Below are 24,045 nucleotides of genomic sequence, written 5' to 3' on the forward strand. Positions count from 1 at the left end.
GTTGAGATTATGAAATGAGAAATCGAGGGTTGAGATGGTCGTGATTGTATACTAGACAGGATGTGATTGATTGAGTTGGCATTGCCTTCTTTATTTGAATACATTCTTACTTGTCTCTGTTTCTGTTATGCCAATGTTGATTTACTTGGTTATCTGACTTACTTGGTTATCTGATTTACTCGGTTATCTTATTTACTTGGTTATCTTATTTGCTTGATTATCCGATTTACTTGGTTATCTGATTTACTTGGTTATCGTTCGTTACTACCAGTGTTCTCCCTTTATTGTTCCTACTATTTGTATTTTGATTTCTCTCCGCTGTTGATATTACCTCGTTATCTTTATCTCGACATTTTATTATCATATCATGTTCATTTCATTTGACCAGTAGGTGTCTTGACTGTTCCTTGTTTACCCCACTGAGGTTAGTCATGATACTTACTGGGCACCACCGTAGTGTGCTCATACTACACTTCTATACATTTTTGTGTACAGATCCAGGTATTGATCGATAGTAGCTGTGCGGGTCGTCGCGGTGGAGCCTCTCGATAACCTGTTGCTGCATTCGCAGGCCTTAGAGTCACCTTAGTTTCTACTTACGTTCCATTGATTCATTCTCGTTCTGGAACATTGTTGTATTTATTTTGTATAACTTCTCTTAGAAAGGCTTATGACTTGTACCACCGATTTTGGGAATTGTAATTTATTGAGTGTTATTTAATTTGAAGTTAGTAAATGTTAATGTTATTTTAGTAAGTGTTAGGCTTACCTAGTTTAGAGACTGGGTGCCATCACGACTCCTTCGAAGGGATTTTGGGTCGTGTCATCAGGTTTGGGAAATGCGACCCCTGTATCACAAATGTGAACCAAGCCTGGGTAGGCCCTCTTTGCAAATGCGAGCAGTGGGTGGGAATTCCGAAGCCTTCCCATCGCAAATGCGATGTTCTCCTTCGCAATTGCGAAGATGACAGAATTACAAAGGGGTTCGCAATTGCGAAACCTGGTCGCAATTGTGATATCTAAGACCTGCGAAATGAGATTTTTGACGGGATTTCATCCATTTTCAAACTCTTTCAAACCCTTAACTCTCTTGGGTGTTTTTCCAAAGAAAGATTCTTCTCCAAATCATTTGTAAGTAATTTCTAACTTACTTTCTTCAATCTATAACATATTTTTACATGATTTTATTTCAAAATCAAGGGTTTTTCATGGGAAATTGGGTGTTCTTGGGTAGAAGTTAGGATTTTTAAATTTTGGGGATTTGGACCTCAATTGGAGGTTTGATTTCAAAACTAATTACATATTTTAGTTCATGAGCGAATGGATGATCAGGTTTTGGTTCGAACTTCAGGTTTTGACCAAGCGGGCCGGGGGTTGATAAATGGCTTTCTGGGGAAAATAATGGGAAACCTATTTTCATGCATTTGAATTAGTTTATTTAGCATATAATAACATTATTAAGTAATTATTACTAGATACAAGCGAATTGGAAGTGGAACAGAGGGGGAAAGTGTTAGTTGAGGCTTAATTTGTTCGTGGAATCGAGGTAAGTGTTTGGCCTAACTTTAGCTTGAGTGAATAGGAGTTGTGGTCTATTTGCTATGTGTTTGTATCGAGTACGACGTATAGGTGTGGTGACGAGTATCTATACGTTGGTGTCAAACATGCCCGTAAGTCTTATATCATGATTGTTGTGACTCTATTATATATAGATCATGTTATTCCTATGTGTTATCTTATTTTTCCCCTTATCTGGTTGTGTCTCATGAATCTTTGAGTGTACCTGTATATGTGTCTACACCGGTGGATAATTCTATTATTGTAGATTGAGTCTATTGCTCGTGTGTGGTTATTATTGGGGGTCTTAAGACCCGTGTAGATCTCTTACTTCTCAATATGGTAGAATTCAACGTCATTTTAGGGATGGACTAGTTATCTCCTTATCATGCTGTATTGGATTGTCACGCCAAAACTGTGACCTTATCTTTGCCGGGTTTTCCTCGATTGGAGTGGAGAGGGACTCCCAGTCATTCTATCAGTAGGGTTGTTTCTTATATAAAGGTTCGGGGTATGGTTGAAAAAGGGTGTTTGGCTCATTTGGCGTATGTTTATGATTCTAGTACTGAGGTTCCTTCTATGGATTCTGTGCCCGTTGTTCATGAGTTTCAAGAGGTATTCCCTTCAAACTTGCCGGGGATGCCACCCGACAGGGATATTGACTTTTCTATTGATTTGGCTCTGGGCAATCAACCCATTTCTATCTCGCCATATCGTATGGCCCTGCCAGAGTTGAAAGAATTGAAAGAACAGTTGCATGACTTGCTTGATAAAGGCTTTATTAGGCCTAGTGTCTCTCCCTGGTGTGTGCCAGTGTTGTTTGTTAAGAAGAAGGATGGATCGATGAGGATGTGCATATATTATCGGCAGTTGAACAAGTTCACAATCAAGAATAAGTATCCATTGCCGAGGATTGATGATTTGTTTGATCAACTTCAGGGTACCAAAGTGTTTTCGAAGATTGATTTGAAATTTGGCTACCATCAGTTGAGGATTAGGGAATTCGATATCCCTAAGACAACGTTTCGCACTTGGTACAGGCATTATGAGTTCTTAGTGATGTCATTTGGGTTGACAATTGCCCCAGCAACTTTCATAGATTTGATGAACTGAGTGTTCAGGCCTTATTTGGATTCCTTCGTGATTGTCTTCATTAATGATATTGTCTTGGGTCATGTTGTATCAACAGAGGGTATTCAGGTGGATCCTAAGAAGATTGCGGCAGTCAAGGACTAGCCTATACCCACATCAGCTACAGAGATCTGGAGTTTCTTTGGTTTGGTGGGCTATTACCGTCGGTTTGTGGAGGGGTTTTCATCTATTGTAGCCCCGATGACTAGGTTCACCCAGAAGGGTACCCAGTTTAGGGGTTCGAATGAGTGTGAGGCGAGCTTTTAGAAGCTCAAGACAACTTTGACTACGATGCCGGTGTTGGTATTGCCTACAGGTTCAGGGCCATATATAGTGTATTGTGATGCATCTCGTATTGGAGTTGGTGCAGTGTTGATGCAGAATGGCAAGGTTATTGTGTAAGCTTTGCGATAGTTAAAGATCCACGAGAAGAATTTCTAGTTCATGATTTGGAGCTAGCAGCCGTTGTTCACGCGCTGAAGATTTGGAGGCATTATTTATATGGCATGTCGTGTGAGGTGTTCACAGACCACAAGAGTTTACAATACTTGTTCAAGAAGAAGGAGCTAAATTTGAGGCAGAGGAGGTGGTTGGAGCTATTAAAAGACTATGATATCACTATCTTGTATCATCCGGGAAAGGCTAATGTAGTGGCCGATACATTGACTAGGAAGTTAGCCAGTATGGGCAGTCTTGCATATATTTCGGCCGGTGAGAGATCGCTTGCTTTGGATGTTCAATCTTTAGCCAATCAGTTACTGAGGTTGGATGTTTCTGAGCCTAGCCGTGTGTTAGCTTGCACAGTCGCTCATTCTTCATTATTTGAGCGTATCCGAAATCAATAGTATGATGATCCCTATTTGCTTGTCCTTAGGGACACAGTGCGACACAGAGGTGCCAAGCAGGTTACAGTCGGAGATGATGGAGTTTTGAGGATGTAGGGTCGAGTTTGTGTGCCTAATGTGGATGGACTTCGTAAGTTGATTTTAGAGGAGGCCCATAGTTCTCGGTACTCTATTCATCCGGGTGCCTCTAAGATGTATCAGGACTTGCGACAACATTATTGTTGGAGGAGAATGAAGAATGACATCTTTGCCTATGTAGCTTGGTGTTTGAATTGTCAGTAGGTAAAGTACGAGCATCAAAGACCTAGTGGTTTGTTCCAGTTGATTGAGATTCCTAAGTGGATGTGGAAGCGTATCACTATGGATTATTGTTGATAGGCTAACTAAGTCAGCGCATTTCATTCCTGTGGCACTTTCCTATTCTTCTAAGCAGTTAGTAGAGATTTATATCCGAAAGATTATCGTCTTCATGGTGTGTTGTGTCTATTATTTTTGACCGAGGTACGCAGTTTACCTTGCATTTCTAGAGAGCAATTCAGCGTGAGTTGGGCACACAAGTCGAGTTAAGCACATCATTTCATCCTCAGACGGACGGACTGTCCGAGTGTACTATTTAGATTTTAGAGGATATGCTCCGAGCATGTGATATTGACTTTGAAGGTTCGTGGGATCAAATCTTGCCATTAGCAGAGTTTTCCTACAACAACAGTTACCAGTCGAGCATCCAGATGGCTCCCTATAAGGCTTTATCTGGTAGGCGGTGTCGGTCACCGGTTGGATGGTTTGAGCTAGGAGAGGCTCGGTTGTTGGGTACAAATATAGTACAGGATGCCTTGGACAAGTTTAAGATCATTTAGGATATGCTTTGTACAGCTCAGTCCAAGAAAAAGAGTTACTTCGACTGCAAGGTTCGTGATGTGGCATTCATGGTCGGAGAGCGGGTGTTACTTCCGGTATCGTCCATGAAGGGACTGAAGAGAGATTTGGGAAGAAGGGCAAGCTAAGCCCTAGATTCATTGGTTTTTTTGAGATTCTTGATCGAGTGGGGGAGATGGTTTAGAGACTTGCGTTGCCATCGAGTTTATCAGTTGTGCACCTAGTGTTTCATGTGTCCATGCTTCGGAAGTATCACGGCGATCCATCCCACGTGTTAGACTTCTACACTGTTCAGTTGGACAAGGACTTGACCTATGAGGAGGAGCTGGTAGCTATTCTAGATCGATAGGTTCGTTAGTTGAGATTGAAGAATTTCCCATCAGTTCGTGTGCAGTGAAGAGGTCAGCCTATTGAGGCAGCGACCAGGAAGTCTAAGTTCGATATGCGGAGCCGTTACCCTCATCTTTTCACCGATTTAGGTACTTTTCTATGTCCGTTAGAGGCGAACGATTGTTTAAGAGGTGGAGAATGTGATGACCCTAAAGGTCATCCTTTGTTTTAAAAGTCAAATCTGTGTCTTGAGGCCTTGAAAACCTCTTTTGTCTTACCTCGTATTGCGTGCGTAGTCTAGATGCGTTTCCGGAAAGCTTTTATGTTAAATATAAGAAAATAATGAAGTTGGCCTTTAAAATTGGTTAAAGTTGACTTTGGTCAACATTCTTGGAAAACAGACCCGGACCCGTGATTTGACGGTCCCATAGGGTTCGTAGTAAAATATGGGACTTGGACGTATGTCCGAAATCGAATTCCGAGGTCCTAAGTCTGAGAAAAGAATTTTTAAAGAAAATTGTTTGCTGAAAAAGTATAAGGGCTTTTAGATGTGAATTGATGCATTTTCTTGATAGTATCAAGCCCGTATCTTTGTTTCGGAGCCCGGTACAAGTTTAAAATAATAATTAAGTTGAATCTGTGAAATTTGGTAAGAATCGGAAGTGGTTTGGTATAAAATAGACCTATAGTTGAGAAAATAGAAATTTCAAAATTCTTGAGTGATTTCATGAATTTGAGTCTAATTCGTAGTTGTTGATGTTATTTTAATGATTTCATCGCACGAGCAAGTCCATATGATATTTTTTGACTTGCGTGCATGATTGGTTTGAAGCCCCGACGGCTCGAGTGAGTTTTGGATAGGCCACAGAGTGAATTTGGACTTAGAAAAATTGTTGATATGTTGTAGTTATGTAACAGGCCTTTGATATCGCAAATGCGAGGTGCTCAGGTTTGAGAAATACAACCCCAGTGTCGCAAATGCGAACCAAGCCTGGGCAGACCCTCTTCGCAAATGCGAGCACTGGGTGGGAATTCCGAAGCCTTCCCACCGCATATGCGATGTTCTCCTTCGCAATTGCGAAGATGACAGGATTCCAAAGAGGTTCGCAATTGCTAAATGAGATTTTTGACGGGATTTCATCCATTTTTCAAACTCTTTCAAATTCTAAACTCTCTTGGGCGATTTTCCAAAGAAAGATTCTTTTCAAAATCATTTGTAAGTAATTTCTAACTTACTTTCTTTAATCTATAACATTTTTTTACATGATTTCATTTCAAAATCAAGGGTTTTTCATGGGAAATTGGGTGTTCTTGGGTAGAAGTTAGGATTTTCAAATTTTGGGGATTTGGACCTCGATTTGAGGTCCGATTTCAAAACTAATTACATACTTGAGTTCATGAACGAGTGGGTGATCGGGTTTTGGTTTGAACTTCGGGTTTTGACCAAGCGGGCTCGGGGTCGATTTTTGGCTTTTTGGGGAAAACAATGGGAAGCCTATTTTCGTGCATTTGAATTAGTTTATTTAGCATATATTAACGTTATTAAGTAAATTGTGACTAGATACAAGTGAATTGGAAGTGGAACCGAACGGTAAAGCGATAGTTTAGGCTTAATTTGTCCGTGGAATTGAGGTAAGTGTTTGGCCTAACTTTAGCTTGAGGGAATAGGAGTTGTGGTCTATTTTCTACGTGTTTGTATCGAGTACGACCTTATAGGTGTTGTGACGAGTATCTATATGTTGGTGTCAAGCATGCCCGTGAGTCTTATATCATGATTTTTGTGACTCTATTATATACCGATCATGCTCAAATTGATGATTTTTAATGTTGAACAAAGCTTATGAAAGTTTCTTGGTAATTTATTATTGTTGTGAATTGGCACAAGTTCAGTTTCATTTTTGTAAAGTAATTGTTGAAAACGAGATTGGTTGTAGCTGAATCCCTTGCCGGGATGTTTTGTTGATATTGTTGATTCCCTTATCGGGACATGTTGTTTTCTATTGTTTAGGTGAGGAAGAGTGTAAAGCACGAAGGGTGATGCCGTGCATGTTATTGTGAGAGAGTGTAAAGCACGAAGGATGATGTCGTGCACGATATTATGAGTGTTAATGCACGAAGGGTGATGCCGTGCCATGATTTGAGAGTTAATGCATGAAGGGTGATGCCATGCCGATAATGTGAGGTATAATGCACGAAGGGAGATACCGTGTCATGATTATGTGAGGTAATCCACGAAAGGTGATGTCGAGCCGTTTATGATGTTTCATATGGTGAGGACGAGAGTAAAGCACGAAGGGTGATATCGTGAACGTGTTACCGTTTCATTTCTTTGATTGACTTTGATATGATGTTCATTATGCTCCTTATTAATGCTTCCTTACTGGATTATTGTTAGAATCTGTTGTTCCCCCGTAGCATGTCCCCTTCGTACTTTATTCTGTTGATTTCTATTACTATGTTTCTGTTTGTACATGATTTAACTACTTAGGTATATATATGATTGTCGTGTCCTAACCTTTTCACCACTTCGCCGAGGTTAGACTCGACACTTACTCAGTACATGGGGCGGTTGTGTTGATACTACACTCTACGCTCTTTTGTGCAGATTTTGGTACCGGACCCGGTGAGTAGCTGAGGTAGCTGCCTTCAGTCCAGGGAGACCAAGGTAGATCTGCTAGCGTCCACAGAGCCTAGAGTCCCCTTTCCTTCTTTAGTTTTTCTGCTGTCTCTTTCATTCTGAGAACAGTTGTATCTTTCTTTCTAGACCAATGGTTGTAGTAAAAATCATAGATGTTCGTGATATTGTGACACCAGATTCATGGGTAGACTTGTATTGGTTTATTTGATTATGCTATAACTCTTCCGCACTTATAATCTGTTTAACTGTAGTTTTGACTTATATCTGTTGGGTTGAATGTTAAACGTGTAGAACCTTAATAGTTGGCTTGCCTAGCTTTCACGAGTAAGCGCCATCACATATGATTCAATTAAGAACAAAAGGAGAGAGGCTTGTAATGTGGGTTTCAAAAGAAAGACTTATAGGCTCAAAAGGGTAAACTAGGGATGATTTTATTTGTGATAAGCAACAAAACCCGAAAAGATCAAAGAAAGGATAACATCACTTTTTAAACCGAGCAACACCTAAGATTTCGATTCAATTCATATTCTGGGCAAGTTCTAGACTGAAATGCAATAACTTGGACTATGAAAAGAACTCACTTCACACATGGCACATGACTCCCTAAGGACGGTCTTATTCCGACTCTCCATCAAACAAGTATTCACAAAGCCAAGAGATATATTAAGCATAAAGCACAACGTGAATATAAGTCAAGTAACCAAGATATAGGAGTCATACCACATGCTATTCATTTTTTATCAAGGCATCATCATATATTTAAAATCAAGGGAAGGTGAAACACATGCCAGAACTTAAGTATACAACCATCAAACAAGTCAAAAGGTGTGAATCACATCATTTCTTCTCCTTTATTTCGTACATACTACTCTAAAAAAATTACTACTCGGTTCAAGTTACATCCCATGGAAAAGAACTGAGGCACGAAAAAAATTACGGGGGATTATTACTACCTAAGGAATATAAAAATAAAAAATATGTTTTTGTATTTTTCTATTTTCTAAATTTTTCTTATTTTCTTTTGTTTAGACTTAAATACCTCAAGAAAAATGTCTAGGAGATCCATCATTGGGAAAAGTTCAAATTTGTTTTATAAAAACAAAAATCATCAATTTACCTAACACAACTGAAATAGTATAGAATCTCCTCACCCCATACTTAAAATTGTGCATTATTCTCAATGCACAACATAAATAATAAGAGGGTAAAAGAATGTCACGACCCAAAATCTAACCATATCGTAATGGTGCCTATCGTGATACTAGGCCATCCACCTATTTCCAAATAATCCACTTTTACAAATAAAAACTTAAGAAAAATCATAATTTTAATATAAATTCAATAAGATAAAGGTAGAAATCAAAATCTAACGGAAAGAAACACAATCCCGACCTCGGGTGTCACTAAGTCATGAGCTAAAACTACTGCATCTGTTCGAAATAACATAACCAACACGGTATGATAATATCCAAATAAATATACTAAAGAAAGATAAGGAAAGGAGAAGGCGGAATTGCGGTAGCCAAGAAGCTACCTCGCAATCTCCACAGAAAGTCTCCAACTAGTATGATGAACAACCGCTGCCGTGGCCCGAGATACCTAGATCTGCACACAGGGGTGCAGGGGGTAACGTGAGTACACCAACTCAGTAAGCAACAAGTCCAAACTATGGAATGACGGTAGTGGCGAACCAAAACCTCAATAGGCAGCAACATTTAATAGTACAGAAAAGTAGACATGCTTACAGTTCAAGTAAATCCTCAGCATTGATTAAACACAGTATGAAAAATGCAGAGTATAAAGTTCAGGAACCCCTAAGTACCAATGCACATATAGCATGATCATTGTTGCGTATAATACTTCCACTCATAGTGCTCAACTACTCAGTCTGTATATGGCCCATTCGGCCCAAGGAAGATCCATCCCGAAATATATACATCACTGACTATAAGTAACCCAGTACCGAGGAAAACAGGCCAATACAGCCTCATGGAGAAGATCCATCTCCATACTAATACTTCGGACAAGATCCATGTCCAAGGAAGATCCATCCCTCAATATCATCAACTGCGCTCACTGGGGTGTAAAGACTCCGGAGGGGCTTCTCTAAGACCAAGCGCTATATCAATGCCAGTGAAGGCATGATCAACATCTCGCTACGGCGTGCAGCCTGATCCCATACTGTCAATCAATATCAAGCTCTCAGCCTCACTCAGTCAATACTCTCCAGTCTCACACACACGGGCTAAAAATATCATGATACAAGCCCGAACAATGATATGATATGTCAAATAGCAATAATCGAGACTGAGGCATGATATAATATGAATGAACAGACTGAGTAAAGAATATAAATGAAACTAATAACATGACAGCAAGAAACGACTTCCCGGGTTTCAATAGTGTTGGCGTGAAGCCTTAATATGATAATTCCCATGATTTGCAGCTTATTAACTTAGTCACATCATTACGACACAGATATTAGTATAAAAGAGTCACTAAGCGGTGCCATGGAATGATCCAGGCTGCATTTCTCACAATGCACTCCTACACGCCCGTCACTTGGCATTGCGTAACCTGAATAGTAATCATAGAACACACAGTTCGGGGTTTCGAACCCTCAGAACCAAGTTTGGAAATGTTACTTACCTCAAGACAAGCCAAACTCTAGACCACGACGCCCTTGCCTCTCGATTCGGCCTCCAAATGCCCCAAATCTAACCAAAATCATTATATATCCATCAAAATATGCTAAGGGAACAAAGCCCACTCGAAAATAATTAAATTACATCAAAATCCCAAAGTTGGTCAAATCCAACCCCGGCCCACGCCTTGGATTTTGATAAAAATCACAAAACTATAATCCTTATACTCTCACGAGTTTATACATATCAAGAATACCAAAATCCGACAACAAATGGCCCCTCAAATCCCTAGATTAAGATCTCCAATTTCCAAGCCTTAAACCCCCAATTTGCTACTAATTTTTCATAGGTTTCAAGCTTAATCAGTCAAAAACCATTATAGAAACAAGTTTAGGGTCCAAAAATCTTACCTCCATGAAACCTTCCTGAATTTTCTCTTCAAATTGCTCTCCCAAGCTCAAACCCGCATGAAAATGGTGCAAAATCACTCAAAATTTGCGAAGGGCTAAATTTATATGTTCTGCCCCAGCTAAACCGCTTCTACGGTCGAAATCTCGCACCTGCTGATTCCACTTATCCGCCCAAGGACCGCACTTGCGATCAAAACCCCGCATCTGTGGCTCTAGTCATTCTTTCCTTTGACCGCATCTGCGTTCCCTCTTCCACTTTTGCAGGCCCGCACCTGCGGTCCACAAGTCGCAGTTGCAGTTATGACATGAGCTTCAGCACTTCAGCTGCTAATTCCAACTCCAAACCTCCCGTCAACCACCCGAAATCACCTCGAGGCCACCGGGACCTCAACCAAAAGTACGAACAAGTCACATTACACTATTCAAATTTATACCAACCTCCAAAACACTCCAAACAACATCGAATCATCAAAACACCCTCGGATTCAAGCCTAAGATTCCCAAAACTTCCGAATTCCGCAAACAATAAAAAAGTCTATCAAACCACCTCCGAATGACCTAATATTTTGCACATACGTCATAAATGACACAACAATCCTACTCCAATTTTTGGAATTCCATTTAGACCCCGATATCAAAATTTCCACTACCAACCGAAAAGTGCCAAAATTCCAACTTCGCCAATTCAAGCCTAAATCTACCACAGACTTCCAAATTACATTCCGATCATGCTCCTAAGTCCCAAGTCACCTAACAAATCTATCCGAACTATCAAAATTCACATCCGAGCCCTTTTCACATAAGTCAATGTCTGGTTGACTTTTTCAACTTAAGCTTACTCAAAAGAGACTAAGTGTCTCAAACCTCTCCAAAACCACTCCGAACCCAAATCAACTAACCCAATACCACATAACACAGCTGAACAAGACATAAAGATGCAAAAATGGGGGAAACAGAGTGGTAACTCATGAAACAAACGGCCGGGTCGTTATAAAGAAACTCCCTGCTAGACCAAAGGCCGAAGCACTAGCAACTCACGAGGTACTTAGATTTCTCCCCGGATATTTTACTTTGTGTAGGCGTCCCACACTTACTTCTAACAAAGAAACTCCCTGGTAGACCAAAGGCTGAAGCACTAGCAACTCATGGGGTACTTAGACTTCTCCCCGGATATTTTACTCTGTGCAGGCGCCCTACACTTACTTCTAACCATCTGGCTAGCTGTTGCATCCTTCCAATATCTATGCATCCCATTCTCCTAAAAATTTAAAAACGACACTACAAAAATAATACAATAAGAAATTAATTTTAAAAAAACTAAAAATAAAGAAAGCAGTAAAGTTGGGTTGCCTCCTAACAAGTGGTTGATTTAACGCCGAGGCACGACGCGAACAACTTTTTGCCTCCACCCTACTTATGAATTGAACCCCCAATTTGGCTTCAAGTTTACGATTATGCTCCTGGGGTGGTGGAACAAATCTAATTGGTCCAAGCAACCATTGTACTATTCTGCACTTCTTGGCTTTTAGATGAGGTATGTAGTCATGTCTTTACGACAAGAAAAATTTAGAATGTAGGGATCTTGTTTCTTATTCCTTGACTCCTCAATCTGCTTGGATGACTCTATTTCCATATCATCATCCAAACACAATGTAGAAAATATTTGGAGTGAGGACCAATGCGCTCAAATACATGAATTTCAGGACTTTCAACATCCTCAACATCAATAATACTAGAGTAAATAAAATATATATCCTCAATGTCCTTGGCTGACTCTAGTCTCACATCTTCAACATCGACATCCTCAAATTGTAGTTGGCTAGGTTTTTGATGTTTTACTCTGACCTCTTCCAATAGCACCTCAAATTCACGCTATTCTTGGCTACTATCCCAATACTGGCTTGTTGAGCATTAAAAACTTTGACCACTTGACTCACTTGAGCCTCCTAGTTGCGAATAGTTGCCTCTTGCCTTTCTATTTGCAGTTGTTTCTTATTATTTTTTTCCAGAAGGCACTTAAACATATCCTTGATCTCCTTCAGGTCTGCATCCCCAAGTTCTTTTTTTCCTATTAACTTCACAAGTAGAACCATCATAATAAGAGGTGGGGGAGGATAAGAAATATAAGTAGAACCATAAAAGTGATCATCTTGACCATAACACATATCACACACATTCCACATATGAGATTGAGTTGGTGTACATAACTCGCTCTCGAGAATATATTGATAATTTTGACACGAGTGGTTTCCTCCACAATATACATAAGGAAGATCAAAAGTAGTATTACCAACATCAAAACTCCCCTAATTCCAAGATGTCATGTCTCTCAAATAAAAAATAAAAACAAAATAAAAGTTCAAACTTGAAATCTAGCAATATATACAACTACAACTACACCGTTAGCTCCCCGGCAACAGCGCCAAAATTTTATCACGTCCAACTCTATTCCTAAAAAGGATAAGTGGTTGCTGCAAATATAATTTCGTCTAAGAGTTTGGAGTCGAATCCCACAGAGAACTAATGGTTCACTATAACTATTCAATATCACTCAAAAGACATGCTCGAATAATTCCTAAGTTATAAATATTTAGATTCTTATGTCTAACAAATTAACTAACAAATTAAAGAAGTAAATTAACAACTAGGGATACTAAGGATTGGAGACAAGATTGGAAAAGCCAAGAGTTATGATTTCCCCTATTGTCGGAATCCTCCCCCTACGTCTCCTACAATTTTGCGTAAGTATTCTCTATTGATCATGAGCACTCCACTTATCGTAATTCTCTCTCGAGAAACTTTAATAATTTATTAGTCATATTCTCTCGAATTACACTAGCTCGCACTTTTTCACCGCTTACTATGATCATGTCAAAGCTTCGTTATCTTTAATCCCACTTTTACACCCACCATATTTGTCATGACCCAAACCGATGGGCCGCGACGGGCACCCGGTACCTTACTTAATCGAGTAACAACGTAACGTATATTTCATATCATTCTATCATAGGTAAATGAACTGGAGTAAATCATGAGGGAATATAAACATATACATATGAAGTACGACCTATAAGACAAAAATAGCCACTTGTGTACTGAACATGGGCCGACAAGGCCATACAATCTTTTATGTACATGACATCTTTCTACAAGCCTCTAAGAATACATAATTTTCATAAACGTTAGAACAGAATCCCGCCATACCAAACAATACACGTCTAAATCATACTAACTAATCAAGCAACTCCGAAGCAAATGGAGCGCACCAACATCTTCCGCTGAGCTGATAGCCTACTTAGAGGGCTATCGACCTATCTATCGGGACCTGTGGGCATGAAACACTGCGTCCCCAAGCAAAAAGGGACGTCAGTACGAAATGTACCGAGTATGTAAGGTACATAAATAAGTACGTAACAGACATGGAAGAAACATAGAGTAAATGACTCAACCTATAAGTCAGGATAACTCTGTAAATCATGAAATACTTATAGTTCATGCATATGCATATGAATTTCATGTCGTTCATAGGTACATGTATTCATAACGTCATCAAGCCTCTGAGGGCATCCCATCATATCATTTCGGCCACTGTGGGCAAAATCATCAATGGATACCAGCTGATCAGGTGGTGGTGCGTATATAATGCCATAAGCTTTCCCATATCCCATATACATATATATACATACATATATGCGCGTATATAATGCCATCTGGTCATGGGTCAATGTACACGAATGCAATACATGAAAAGTATGTTAATAAAACCTTTTAAAATGTGATAAGACTATTTTACCTTTGAGTAATATCATAAAGTAAACTCTTTTCAACATTCGTATTTTTTTGAGACCCATGAACAAATGATAGAATATTATGACACATGGAAATTCAAGAACATAGATATCTCTAATACTTCTATGAATATAGTCATTTATAGAATTTGTGCATTTACTCGTTTCGTTTGTGTTGTATAGTTCATGCCAAAGGAAAGAAGGGATAGTCTTAACATATCTAAGCTGATTCTCTTGATAATCCCTCTAACACACGTCAATTGCGATAACATGTAACAGCAGATTGAAGTAGGAAAAAATCCGTATAATATTCTTGAGAAATATTATACCGTGCTCTTTTAGAATTGCAAAATCTCATGTTGGTAAGGTGCTAGGAAATCTCGTTGAAATCTCATTGGATTCACGTTGCCAACGTTGGAATCCTTGTATGACATGGTTAAAGGCTTTTAAAAAAATCCTCATGTTTGGAGAAGTCTTATAAGATTTGTCAAAATTATGAGCTTATCGAGCCATTACCTTGTTTTGATTCAAGAATCATTTAATGTTATGTACACAAAATGAGCTTTTATCTTCAAGTATTGTGGGCCCCACTTTTGAGATTTATTTAATCCAACCACCTATTTATGGACTTAATCAGTCATTATTGGTGGCTTTCATGGCTTCCACGTTTTGGCTTAAATATTATCCAAGATCTTGATTTATTTAACCACTAATTCATTAATTAATTATTAATCTCCCACTAAAATTAATAATTAACCAATTACGCACATAATTAAGAATTATCTCAACTTACTTTAAATACTACTCACTTTTAATACACCTTATACACTTTACTATCATGGCCATGTGGTACCTTGTATGGTAATATTTCATAATTATCGGGTATTTTAGCTTGGGCCATATTTTATCCCAAAATGTCAAACTTCGACGAAACTCATTTCATTTTTTTCCCTGATTTGTTTACCCTCTCACCTTCACTAATTTACTTATCCCTTGTTTGAAATTTCATAATACTTATAATCCCAAAATAATCTCATTCCCGAGTTTATGTCGATTAACTTACGACAAAACTTTAATGTATAAAAAATGCGGGATGAAATACCTCATTTTTGAGCTTTCATCAATTTATTCATGGTTTACTTTCATGTACGAAAATATAGGGTGTAACATTATTCCCATCTTTGGAACATTCATCCTCAAATGTTGACTGGTGCACTTATCATTTTCATAACCTACGTCTTCCGAATACTTCAGTACTTTCCTTGCCATCTAGGTGACTATTCTGTGAATAAATCTAAAGTCCAAGGTATTCCTCCCTTAGGCCTCCTTCACACACCACGACTTGTAGTCGGAATCCTTTCAATCTCGTAACTATTGCTACTTTTTATCATGCAGTCTGTACGACTTTGACCTTGTATGTACGCCTATGCGACTCTTCTTTCCTTTTTCCCCAGCCTTTAGCCATTCTCTAAGCGTCACTTTATAAGCATATATAGAGCTTGATAAGTCTCTTTGGGTATTTATAGGTATACCAAAGTTCTTCGTTTGGTAGTTTGTTGAACTCATGAATATTGCTATACCTTATTTTGTTTATCCATTCATATGACTTTATTGCACCTAGTTAGGTCATACTATACCATAACCTCGATTTATCCTTATTGAGGTCTGCTACCAAACTCCTAGATACTTTTGTTGCTTATCTCATATGCATATATCCAAGTCCTTTAATGCTCTCTCATTACTATTCATCTTAAGAATGATGGCTTAATCTCATCTCATACTTTGTGATTTTTGTCCATTCATTGTTGATTTACCTTACGTGGGTGAATTAATCCCGTAAAATTCAAGAATCCCTTTCTTCAAATCATTACTCAATTAAAGGCCCAAATTTCATCCTTTATCTACCACAATTACACTTTTATTCTACTATTAGGGGAGCATTCCATATTTTATAATTGCTACTTATCTTAGACTCCTTTGAGTTCTTTCAGGCTATACTGAGCTTTCTATAACTTAGAGAAACCGTCAGCTCTTTTGTTTTCTTGGGGCTTAATCTCGATAACTTTTTCGCTTCTCGTCACCTTCTCACTCACCCCTTCTTGTCCTTATTCCCGTCTTCCTAAAACCTTGTCGCTTTACCATACTTTAGCTTGCGACTTATACATATCTATGTATATTACTCGCAACCTTTCAACTTACATGCATCATAGATTTTCTTATGTCATTCTGGAACATCAAACGAGATATCGTATCGTCTATAACTCTTCTTTACTTTCTTAATCAGGCTTCTCGATACCTAGATACCATAGGCTGGAAGACATGCCACTAACGACGCTGCTATCATTCATGGATACTGAATTCCCGCACTTCTAGCCTTTTATCCAATGTATGGACTATTCACGACCTTCTGCATTTGGGTATCTCATACGTTATTCACCTTTACCTTACTTATTTTGAAGTCTCGCATCACATCTTCTATCTCTTTCATGACCTTCCTTCCATATAGGTAGAATTCACATCCACAACTTGAACTTCTATTATAATACTTGCACCTTTTTACATGATTCATTGAGAGATTTATACTGATATCTTATGAGGCCGGTATTCTTCTACCTGGACCTCTGATATTAAGAGTGACCCTGCAATGTTCTCAGTCACTATGTCCATAATTTTCTGGGTACAATAATAAAACTACTGATTTACTTAGTTGATGCAACTCTTTAGTTTCCTCTTTCCTCTGATCAACCCTTATATAGGCTTAAGCTATCTTCTGATCTGCGACTCATGGTGTTAGTTATTACTTTTATCCTTTCATGGTGCTATGGAATATTTACGATACAATCCTTTAACAATTTAATCCTTCGTCTACGACCTGGGCTCATTCTTTCTTTTAATGTATACCAGAATCTTCTAGGGATGTATCTGTTGCATGTATAAAACTCCGAACCCTTAAGTGCATTCATAACGTAATCAACTCTGGATCATTGTTCGAATAATTTCTTTCGTTCCATTTTAGCTTTCATTCAATGTAAGCTATTACTTTTCCTTGTCTTTCTGCCCATTGTTGCATCCATACTTAGCTTATCTTAGTTCCCACGCATGCTAGAATTTTGTGCAACTCATATGGTTTTGAATATTACTTTTCGTTTTACTCCCTGCTCATTAGCCATGGTAGGTTCCACTTTCTTAGGGAGTGCATATAATTTTGTAGTGAGACTGTTATTACACAACCATTTCCTCTTTAGGTCACTGTGCTTTAGTTGAAACCTTCTTCCTTATTTCCTCAGCTAGTCTTTCATTGTTGTACTTGGGGGGGGGGAGATCCTCTGACTCTTGTAAGGTTGCGAGCTTATCAAATCATATGCCTTACGAAATTTTTGATGTTCTTTCTCGCCTATAATTACCCGTAGTTACTTACTTCCACATCTTTGTACTTGTAGGGTTGCTTCTGAACTGATATTTTGATTGTCTTTCCAGTGGAACTCTTTTTTATTTCCGTAACACTCATACGGTATCTTTTCTAAGGTTATGATGTCATAACTGTGAGGCTAAATTCACTATATTGGGTTTTACTATGTTTATCTTACACGATCTGCTGACTCGTCTATAACTTCTTGCCTAGTCATGCCTAGGCTCTTCCTAAATCAACTACTAATTACTCGTCGGCCCATTCTCATATCCATATTCTACATAATCTATCTTGGGTTATTTCCTTGTCTTAACTTACCTCATGTGTTGGATCCTTATCTATCAATAATAACCCGGACAGGAACCCTTACTTCCCTTTTTTTGACTTCGTGCTTACATAACGTCCTAGAATCATAGCATATCTGTAACATTTGGATAAGTGCAATCTCATCCCTTTCTCATTTTTATCGCATTCTTCCTTTGTCATTCCATATTCCCCCCTTTAGGGGAGTACTAAGACTAGGAGCTATGACAACCTGCCGATAGATGTTTTTCCCCTTCATCTTTGGCGTCCTTTCACATTATCGATGACCCTTACTTACAGTAATCCTTTTGTACCAAGGATAACAAAATTCCTCACTCGCAATGGTGACATTTAGTGTAACTGGCATCTATAATCCCTTAAGCTTAACTTTGCTCATATTGCTTGCTTTAGGGAAGTGTCCTTCTGAATGACCATTCTCTGAATTTCTCATGAATCGTCTTCTGTTATTATTGCCGGAACACAACTCTGAAATTATCATGATCCTGACTATTATCAAATCCCTCGATCCCTAATTCATGTTTATTTTATCTTATTCACTAGCCCATAGTGATTTCTAATATGCTGGGGTTTATCTCTCCTTTCTGGTAGTCGTGTTGGAGTCACGAACTTATTTCTCGAAATGAGGGTATGACTTTGTGGCCTATACTCCCTTGTTGTTTCAAGGCCTTTCACCTCTCGTCTTTTCCTTCACTTGACTATAGACTCTGTAATACTATCATTTTTTGATCTACCATTGTTATCCATGTACCACATTTTACTCATACTACTTCATTAACTCTCTTCTTATTTTCTTGCTAACATTTCTATCTATCACATTATTCTAAAACCTCGAACAAAACATTCTTTTTCTTTTAGCCCCTCTTGCTCCATCCATTGGCTCCTCGAATTGCCTAACATTCTCTTTCTACCAAGGTTGGGAGCCACACTAAGGTAATATTCATCCCTTCCAGGCTTCCAGTAGTTATCTTTGTAGTACTCATATCTAGCTGTACTATTTTAGGGTGCACTATCAAGGTGTCTCACAAGGAGATCCATCACCACGTTTGCACTATCCTTTGGAAATGTCAACTAAGTCTACCAATACATCCACTATTTTGTGTTACTCTATCCCCAACCAGATCCTGATAACTCGTCCTTCTCTTAAACTATGTTTATTAGCTCCCATAAGGCATAACTGAGATCGGTGTGGCCGATTGAACATACATTTGTCACTGTTGAAGGTAACTCAAAATGCTTATGTTCCTCTGCCCTAATTATAAACACTGTTAACCTTCATTAACTGGGCGCCTCGTACCCTTGTTCATCTTGCTTCTTTCTTATTGAAACTTGTATTTATCTTCTTAATCTCTCATTGTCTTTCACCATAAAGGTGGATAGACATTTTTTCCTTAAGGCTTATTATCAGGAAGCTTACACCTTTCAGTATACCCATGATCAGCTAAAGATCGCACATTTACTTAACATAGGCACCATACAAAAATCGAATTCCTCTAACTCAGCTCTTCCATAGCTATCTCTCTTTACAATCTTCTTTTCAGATGTAGGTATCATCTTATTACGAATAAAATAAAATTTCGGAATTTGAATTCTTATAAGTGAGCTCTACCACACGATCTAGAGTAAGAAGAAAGAGTGACATTCCTAAATGCCCTGTATCCTCCTGCTTATAAGTGTGGTGCACGACACACCCATAAATAAGACTATACTAGACTCGGCTTGTAGACTCCCTAAGATAGAAACTCGCTTTGATACCACTTTTGTCACAACCCAAACCGATGGGCCTCGACGGGCACCCGGTACCTTACTCAACCGAGTACCAACGTAACGTATCTTTCATATCATTCTATCATAGATAAATGAACCGGAGCAAAGCGTGAGGGAATACAAACTTATACATATGAAGTACGACCTATAATACCAAAATAGCCACTCGTGTACTGAACATGGGACGATAAGGTCATACAATCTTTTACGTAGATGACATTTGTCTACAAGCCTCTAAGAATACATTATTTTCATAAAGGTTGGAATATCGTCTCGCCATACCAAACAATACACGTCTAAATTATACTAACAAATCAAGCAACTCCGAAGCAAATGGAGTGCACCAATATCTTCCGCTGAGCTGATAACCTACTTGGAGGGCTCACGACCTATCTATCAGGACCTGCGGGCATCAAATACAGCGTCCCCAGGCAAAAAGGGATGTCAGTACGAATAATGTACCAGGTATGTAAGGCACATAAATAAGTACATAATAGACATGGAAGAAACATAGAGTAAATGACTCAACCTATAAGTCTGGATAACTCTGTAAATTATGAAATACTTATAGTGTCATGCATATGAGTATGAATGTCATGACGTTCATAGGTACATGTATTCATCACATCATCAAGCCTCTGAGAGCATCCCATCATATTATTTCGGCCACTGTGGGCAAAATTATCAACGTATACCAGCTGATCAGGTGGTGGTGCGTATATAATGCCATAACCTTTCCCATATCCCATATACATATATATACATACATATATGCGCGTATATAACGCCATCTGGTCATGAGCCAGTGCACATGAATGCAATGTATGAAAAGTATGTTAATAAAACCTTTCGGAATGTCATAAGACCATTTTGCCTTTGAGTAATATCATAAAGTAAACTCTTTTCAACTTTCATATTTTTCTGAGACCCATGAACAAATGATAGAATATTATGACACATGGAAATTCAAGAACATAGATATCTCTAATACTGTATGAACAGAGTCATTTATGGAATTTGTGCATTTACTCGTTTCATTTATGTCGTATAGATCATGCCAAAAGAAAGAAGGGATAGTCTTAACATACCTGAGCCGATTGTCTTAATAATCCCTCTAACACACGTCAATTATGACAACACGTAACGGCGGATTGAAGTAGAAAAAAATCCATATGATATTCTTGAAAAAGATTATACCGTGCTATTTTAGAATTGCAAAATCTCATGTTGCTAAGGTGATAAGAAATCTCATTGAATTCACATTGCCAACGTTGGAATCCTTGTATGACTTGGTTGAAGGCTTTTAGAAAAATCCTCACGTTTGGAGAAGTCTTATAAGGTTTTTCAAAATTATGAGCTTATCCAGCCATTAGCCTGTTTTGAGAAAAGAATCATTTAATGTTATATACACAAAATGAGCTTTTATCTTTAAGACTTCTGGGCCCCACTTTTGGGATTTATTTAATCCAACCACCTATTTATGGACTTAATGAGTCATTATTGGTGGCTTTCATGGCTTCCACGTTTTGTCTTAAATATTATCTAAGATCTTGATTTATTTAACCACTAATTCATTAATTAATTGTTAATCTCCCACTAAAATCAATAATTAACCAATTACCCATATAATTAAGAATTATCTCAAATTACTTTAAACACTACTCACTTTTAAAAAACCTTATACACCTTACTATTATGACCTTGTAGTACCTTGTATAGTATTATTTCATAATTATCGGGTATTTTAGCTCGGGCCATATTTTATCCCAAAATGCCAAACTTTGACAAACTCATTTTATTTTTTTTCGACTTGTTTACCCTCTCACCTTCACTAATTTACTTATCCCTTGTTTGAAATAGCATAATACTTATAATCCCAAAATAATCTCATTCCCGAGTTTATGTTGATTAACTTACGACAAAACTTTAACGTACAAAAATTGCGGGATGTAATACCTTATTTCCAAGCTTTTATCAATTTATTCATGGTGTACTTTCATGTACGAAAATATGGGGTGTAACAGTATTGATCTCTCATATACCTTGGGAGTGAAACTGTTCGACAAAAACTTAAATATGCACTCTTTCTCAAGCAATATATAATAGATATGTGCAGTCAATTGATGGTCATTCAATCAATAATAATATACATGTAGTTGAACAACTAGGGATATTCAAAGGAAAAAATATATTAAAATGGAACAAGAATTCACCCTAGATGAGAAAATTTAGCTACTCATAACCATACTAACAATCATGATAATAATTGAAAGTACTAAAGTACAGATTAAGGAAGAACGGAAGAGATAACTCTTGTGATTCGTTGCTTCCAAGTCTTACCATAGCCTTCTTACCTCTCCAATAGTGTCTTCACCCTCAAAAACTAAATTTAAGAGGTATTTATAGGGCTAGGGCCAACGTTTACATGTCCAAAAATAGTGAGGAAATAAAATTTCCTCGGATAGTATCATCGGCGCGAGGCACTGCCAGAGGCACCAATGTTTCTGTGCGAGGCACTATTTGGGGCGCCCGAGGAAATGTTTGGGGCACCAATGATAGTGCTCTGGACAATGCCTTGCACTGTCTATGGCCATGACTTTTCATTGCCTTGCACATCTTCTTTTATTGCCCCATTTTGTAGCTTTGAGGTACCATTTCGTGCAATTTTTCTCTACTTCATGTCCAAGCATTCCTATGCATAAAATAAACTCTATTAAGCTTAATTGTCGCACAATAACCATCCAAACAACAAGTATGTAGGTTAAATAAATTCAAAAAAATATATGGAATTATAGCACGACATCAATGCTCTTTCCACCCGTCGTTGATAATTGGGCAGCAATAGCTTTCGCAAGAAACTTGAATGAAAGAAGCTCTGAGGCTACGAGAAGATTAAAAGAAAGTCTTCACAAATTTCCTCCATGTACGGGGAACGACGTTATAACCGTTATAGTAAAAAGCTTCAAATATATAAAGAGATTGTGGTTCAGTAAAAAGTTTGAAATATGTTCAATGAACAAACAGAAAGAATTTCAAGGAGAGTTTGGAGGAATTGATATGAACCATATACTAGTCCATATCGATGTGACAACTATAGAAAGCTATAGCCAGCATAGGTAACTCAAGGATTCATACAAAAGAATACCACTTTACCTCAAAGGGCTAGCAAAGACTCGAACACATCAAAACACAATGACTACTATTTTCGGCCAAAGCTAGCAGATTACCAATTTAGTGTAAGTACCTCCGAGCTAGTAGTAGTGTTAAGAGATATGTGGGATAAGGTAAGATGCCCCAAGGAAATTAGATCAAACCCCATCAAATAGAGTAAAATATTTTGGTGCTAGTTCTTTAATAAACATGGCCATAGAACAACAAATTTCCATCTTTCTGCGAAATGAAGTTGTTTATCTCTTGAAAAAAGATTATATTACTGAGTTGTTTAGTGAGAAAGGCAAATAGACTTACATGAATAATTCTAATGACCTGCCTAATCGTTTTGTGTATTTGAGCCTCGTCTTCCCCTTTTAAGCTTCCCATATGTGTATTTGAGATTTTATTACTTGAGGGGATGGTTGGTTTTATTTCGGGAAGGTTTTGGATTGATTTGGAATAATTGGTTCTTAGTTTGGAGGCTTAAGTTGGAGATGTTGACCGAGATTTAAATTTTGTGAAAACATTCTTGCAACGCTATTTTGATGGTTCCAAAAGGTTCATATGATAATTTTAGACTTAGGCCTATGCCTGTAATTGGATTCAAAAGTTCCTAGGTTGATTTGGCTCATTTTGTGGAACGTTGACAATTTGAAGGTTTAAAATTTTTCTATGTTTGACTATGATTTGACTTTATGGCTATCGGGTTTGAATTTTATTTGGGACTTGGAATAGGTTCGTTTTGTCATTTGGAATTTATGTAAAACGTTTGCTATCATTTCGAGTTGATTTAGTAGGAATCAGATGCTTGGTCGTAATTTTGGCGATTCTTGAGTTTCACTGTGAATTCCATGTGTTTTGGTGTCCAATTCATGGTTCCTGATATTATCTTGGTATTTTGATTTTACGAGCAGGTTCGTACTATATTTTTGGACTTATGTGGGTGTTCGGTGTGGGGCCTCGAAGGTCGAGTGAGTTTTGGACGAGTTTTAGTTTTTTTTGAGATAGTTCAGATTTGCCGGTGCTTGGCTGATGTTGTAGTTCTCGCAAATGCAAGATCCTGTTAGCATTTGCAAGAAGGGTATTGAATTTTAGAGGTAGGGTTGGGGGGTGGGAGCTGAAGTATTCGCTTTTGCGGACTTTTGTATCGCATTTACGATTGGCCAACTGGGCAG

At 38.1% G+C, this 24,045-nt stretch overlaps 1 protein-coding gene across 1 annotated transcript in view; it reads left to right on the forward strand.

The window, feature by feature from the left end:
* Positions 1-24,045, forward strand: part of LOC138875087 (uncharacterized) — a 62,120-nt gene that overhangs the window by 32,488 nt on the left and 5,587 nt on the right. The gene's annotated exons all lie outside the window — the stretch shown is intronic.

The sequence above is a fragment of the Nicotiana sylvestris genome, chromosome 8 (assembly GCF_000393655.2).
Source record: "Nicotiana sylvestris chromosome 8, ASM39365v2, whole genome shotgun sequence".
NCBI lineage: Eukaryota > Viridiplantae > Streptophyta > Magnoliopsida > Solanales > Solanaceae > Nicotiana > Nicotiana sylvestris.